Source organism: Physeter macrocephalus, chromosome 13, assembly GCF_002837175.3.
Source record: "Physeter macrocephalus isolate SW-GA chromosome 13, ASM283717v5, whole genome shotgun sequence".
In the NCBI taxonomy this organism is placed as follows: Eukaryota; Metazoa; Chordata; class Mammalia; order Artiodactyla; family Physeteridae; genus Physeter; species Physeter macrocephalus.
Window position 1 is genome coordinate 20132685 of NC_041226.1, and position 6000 is coordinate 20138684.

Below are 6000 nucleotides of genomic sequence, written 5' to 3' on the forward strand. Positions count from 1 at the left end.
CATCCACACAGCTCAGAATAAAAGGGAGAAGAAATAAAATAAAATAAATAATAATTTTAAGAATAAAAAAATTTAAAAAGTAATAAAAAAAGAAAGAAGAGAGCAACCACACCTAAAAACAAATACACCCATGATAATAAGCACTAAAAAGTATACTAAAAGAAAGAAAAAAATAGAAACCTAGGAAAATGGTAAAAGCAAAGCTATACAGACAAATCACACACAGAAGCATACACATACAAAAAGAGAAAAAAGGAAAAAAATATATATATTGTTGCTCCCAAAGTCCACCTCCTCAATTTGGGATGATTTGTTGTCTATTCAGGTATTCCACAGATGCAGGGTACATCAAGGTGATTGTGGAGATTTAATCCGCTGCTCCTGAGGCTGCTGGGATAAATTTCCCTTTCTCTTTTTTGTTCCCACAGCTCCTGGGGTTCAGCTTTGGATTTGGACCCGCCTCTGCGTGTAGGTCGCCTGAGGGCATCTGTTCTTTGCTCAGACAGGACGGGGTTAAAGGAGCAGCTGATCTGGGGGCTCTGGCTCACTCAGGCCGGAGGGAGGGAGGGGTATGGAGTGGGGGGGAAGCAGAGGCAGGCATGACGTTGCACCAGCCTGAGGCGCGCTGTGTGTTCTCCCTGGGAAGTTGTCCCTGGATCACGGGACCCTGGCAGTGGCGGGCTGCACAGGCTCCCAGAAGGGAAGGTGTGGATAGTGACCTGCGCTTGCACACAGGCTTCTTGGTGGCTGCAGTAGCAGCCTTAGCATCCCATGCCCGTCTCTGGGGTCCGTGCTGATCGCCGCGGCTCGCACCCGTCTCTGGAGCTCATTTAGGCGGTGCTCTGAATCCCATTTCCTCGCGTACCCCGAAACAATAGTCTCTTGTCTCTTAGGCAGGTCAAGACATTTTCCTGGACTCCCTCCCGGCTAGCCGTGGCGCACTAGCCCCTTCCGGCTATGTTCACACAGCCAACCCCCGTCCTCTCCCTGGGATCCGACCTGCGAAGCCCGAGCCTCATCTCCCAGCTCCCGCCCTTCCCGGCAGGTGAGTAGACAAGCCTCTCAGGCTGGTGAGTGCTGGTCGGCACCGATCCTCTGTGCTGGACTCTCTCCGCTTTCCCCTCAGAACCCCTGTTGCTGTGCTCTCCTCGATGGCTCCGAAGCTTCCCCACCGTCCACCCCCATCTCCACCAGTGAAGGGGCTTCCTAGTGTGTGGAAACCTTTCCTCCATCACAGCTCCTTCCCACTGGTGCAGGTCCCGTCCCTATTCTTTTGTCTCTGTTTTTTCTTTTTTCTTTTGCCCTACCCAGGTACGTGGGGGAGTTTCTTGCCTTTGGGGAGGTCTGAGGTCTTCTGCCAGCGTTCAGTAGGTGTTTTGTAGGAGCTGTTCCACATGTAGATGTATTTCTGATGTATCTGTGGGGAGGAAGGTGATCTCCACGTCTTACTCTTCCTCCATCTTGAAGCTCCTCCCAGCTCCATTCTTGAAGGGGGAAGCATCAGGGAGTTTATTGACATGTTTTAAAACCATCACAACTCCTGCTGGGTGCTGAAAGCAAACAGTGCATGCTGAGTTCACTCAGAGATTAGTAACTGCTAGGACTGAGGTAGTAGTGAGAATCTTGGAGCTTGGAAGAGTTCTGATGCTCAGACCACTGAGAGGGAGAGGGCCATGGCTGCTGATGTTCAAACCTGCTTTAACTGGTGGACCCGGAGTGATTGATAGTATCAATTACTGCTGAGAAGTCAGGTAACAGGACAAAAACTATCTAGTGGAATTGAAACAGGCTGCAACTAATCTTGGTAAGAATGATTATAACATAATGGTGGGGGAGGAAGTCCGTTCTGTGGAGAAGGGAGAGTTGAAACAACTGGCTGGTGGCTACTTATACACCCTTCTACCTCATCCCCCAAGCACGCATAGAGACACACCTCAGCCATATCGTGGGTTTGGTTCTAGAAGACTGCAATAAAGCAAATATCCAATAAAGGGAGTCACACAAATTTTTTGGTTTCCCAGTGCGTATAAAAGTTATGTTTGGGCTTCCCTGGTGGCACAGTGGTTGAGAGTCCACCTGCCGATGCAGGGGACACGGGTTCGTGCCCCCGTCCGGGAAGATCCCACGTGCCGCGGAGCGGCTGGGCCCGTGAGCCGTGGCCACTGAGCCTGCGCGTCCGGAGCCTGTGCTCCGCAACGGGAGAGGCCACAACAGTGAGAGGCCCGCGTACCGCAAAAAAAAAAAAAAAAAAAAAATTATGTTTATACTGTACTGTCATCTATTAAGTGTGCAATGGCACTGTATCTAAAAAAACAGCATACATACCTTCATTAAAATGTCTTTATTGCTAAAAAATGCAAACCATCTTCTGAGCCTTCAGTGAGTCATATTAGTGACATCAAAGATCACTGATCACAACAAATCACCATAACAAATAAAATAAAAATGAAAGAGTTTGAAATATTGCAAGAATTCCAAAATGCGACACAGAGACACTAAGTTAGCAAATGCTGTTGGAAAAATGGTACTGATAGGCAGGGATGCCACAAACCTTCAACTTGTAAGAAACAGCATCTGTGAAGCACAATAAAGTCAAGTGTAGTAAAACGCAGTGTGCATGTATACCTATGAATATTCTTTATACAGTCTTGATGCTTCCTTCCCTACAGCTCTACCTGCTTCATGTGGAGAAACCTACTTCAACATTTAAATTCTCTAAGTTACAATTGAGTAGATACATATAAATGTCTCCAGTTTCTACATAGAATATAACCAATTTTGACTATTATATCAACTTTATAGCTACAGAACCTAGGACAGTAAGCCCGATAGATACTGGTGCTTTGTAGCAGATGCGATTAAAAAACCAACACATGTTAAGGGAGAAAACAAGCAAAAACCTAAAAAGAGAAATGACACTCACAACCCCAGCAGGACATTGAAGCTATTTACATTTTAGTGAGTTGTTTCTGCCTGGCAAAGAATTCTATTTAGAGAAATTAAAAGATCATGGGTGTAAATGTTAGCAGGCCGTGGGGTCAGGTGTGCAGGGCTGTAATTAGAATCATGCTCTTTGGTCATGTTGAAACGTAAAGGGTGAGAAAAACCTGTGGAAAAATCAATTCTCAGATTTATGTAATTTATCGTGTGGTGATAACCTGAAATGAGATTTAGAGGTTTGCAATGTAAAATGAAGGATAAGAGGTTGGTAAATCAATTTTTGTTTAAAGTTTGATTTAAAATGAAGCAGTGAACGTGAAGGGATAAAATAATAATGATTTGAAAGTTGGTGTCTAAGTGACAGCCTGGTGAGGAGAAAACTGGGCAATGAAGGACTGTCCGTGATGATGCAGAAGAGACTGGAGATAGAGCTGACTGCCCTTGAGCGCCAGGATTTGACCTACCGTCTGAATGTTCTCGGATCGAGGCTTTGGCAGTCTTTGTTCTCCTTTTCAAAAAGCCGGCTTTGTCAGCATCTTTTTCTGCTCTGAAGAAATTGAAGGGCTTTGTTATTCATAACTGCCTCATAAGGAGGTAAGATCGTGGACAACTTTTTGTTTCTTCACACATAACCAGCTTCTTTCCATTTTTCGTTTCTTTCAATTGTGTGTGTACTTTGCTGTTTTCCTGTGTATTGCCTCCCCTTCACCTTTAGTCAGGGGGAGCCACCGCCACTTGTCTTCCCTCACTTGACAATCCCACTGATGGTGCAGTCAGCAGCGAACCCTACTCAGTAAGCAGCCATCCTGGAAAAATGAGACTGGAAGGGCCTACATTGCCAGGGTCAGGTCGGTCAGCTTCCTGTGGGAGTTTGATGTGTCCTCCACGGTCACTTCCACTGTTTGTCATTCCGTCATTATTTTTCATTCCTTTCATTTAGCCTTTAGGTTCCCCACCTGAAGAACAAGTATGTGAGGACCCCTGGACTTCACCTTGCCCTGTCTGTGGTCGGCAGAATGATGTCCCCTTCACAGATGTCCACATCCTGTGGTTCCAGTCCCTGGAACCTGTGCCTATGTTACATTACATGGCAAAGGACTTTGCAGGTGTGATGAAGGCTGTGGCCGTTAAAATACGAAGATTATCCTGGATTATCCCTGTAGACCAATTTTTAGTCTGTTTGGGCTTCTATAACAAAATACCATAGACTGGGTGGTTTATAAACAACGGAAATGTGTTTTTCACAGCTCTGGAGGCTGGGAGGTCTAAGATCAAGGTACTGGTAGATTCACTGTCTGGCGAGAGCCTGCTTCCTGGTTCATAGATGACGCCTTCTCACTGTGTCCTCATGTGGTAGAAAGGGTGAGGGAGCTCTCTGGGGTCCCTTTTATAAGAGCACTAATTCCGTTCATGGGGGCTCCCCAGTCATAATCTGAGCACCTCCTAAAGGCCCCACTTCCTAATACTATCACACTGGGCATTAAGTTTCAACATGAATTTTGGGGGACACACATAGTCTGTAGCAAGGCCCAATCTAAATCACACGAGGCCTTAAAAGCAGAATACAGTCGCCAGCTGGAAGCAAGAGCGATGCGGCTGAAGGGGAAGTTGAGAGATTCCAAGCATGAGAATTCAGTGCATCATTGCTGCTTCTGAGAAGGAGGATCCATGTGCAAGGACCAGAGAGGGGCCTTTAGCTGAAGATGGCCCTCAGCTGACAGCCAGCAAGGGAAGGGTGACCTCAGTCCCACAGCTGAAAGGAATTGGATTTTTTTTTTTTTTTTTCAGTACGTGGACCTCTCACTGTTGTGGCCTCTCCCGTTGCGGAGCACAGGCTCCGGACGCGCAGGCTCAGCGGCCATGGCTCACGGGCCCAGCCGCTCCGCGGCATGTGGGATCCTCCCGGACCGGGGCACGAACCCGCGTCCCCTGCACCGGCAGGCGGACTCTCAACCACTGCACCACCGGGGAAGCCCCATTTGTAGTTTTTTATCGTGGTGAGAACACTTAACAGGAAATCTACCCTCTCAACAAAATTGTAAGTGCACATAACAGTATTGTTAGCTGTAGGCACAGTGCTGTTCAGCAGATCTCTAGAACTTGTTCATCTTGTATAACTGAAGCTTTATACCCATTGAATAGCAGCTCCTTATTTCCTCCTTCCCCAGCCCCTGGAAAACCACCATTCTACTCTGTTTCTGTGAGTTTGACTATTTTAGATACCTCATATCAGTGGAATCATATAGTATTTTTCTCATATGTAATTTTTTAATATAATCAAAGGTACAGTCTTTGTGGTTTCTGGTTTTTGTGACATTTTGAAAGGCTTAATTTATTTTGGCATAAGGTCTGAACTTGAGTTATGAATGCATATATTTATTCCCCCTAAATGGCTGGCCAACTTTACAAACACAATTTGTTTACTCTTTCATCCATTTCCCACCAATTTTAGAATACCATCTTTATTATATACCAACTTCCTGTGTGTTCTTGGGTGTACATGAAACTAGCATTTACAGACACACTCTTTATTTAACTTTTACTTGCAGTTGGAGAATGTTGAAACCATGGCACAAGTTATCACAGGCGAAGGAGTTTCCCCTTCAGTCATTTAGCTATCAAAGTTATCACTGTTTATTTGTGAAAAATTTAACTTTCCTCTTTCTGATGATTCAGATTCTACTAGAGGAAAAATAATCTATAATATTTGACACCAGATGTATAAGCCTGTGCGGGCAGATAAGGAAGAAATGGAAATACTGGTTTGAGTGATGATTTACTTTGTGTCTGGTGCACCAAGACTCTTGTGAAGGGGGAAGGCATAGATCTGAATCTTTCTGTCTAATCCTTTTCTTGCTGTTGGAGGTCCTCAAGAGGACCAGATAAGGAACCGTATCTGACACCTTAGGCAAACCCAGCATTCCTGACATTTGGTGTCTGGTATGATTCCTTTCTGTGGTGCTTCCCCCTGTGGTTTAGATTCTGCCCTTTGATACCTGTTCTGTACTTGACTGTGGACTGAGACCAGCTGCCTGGCTGAGCATTAATGCCACACAGGCA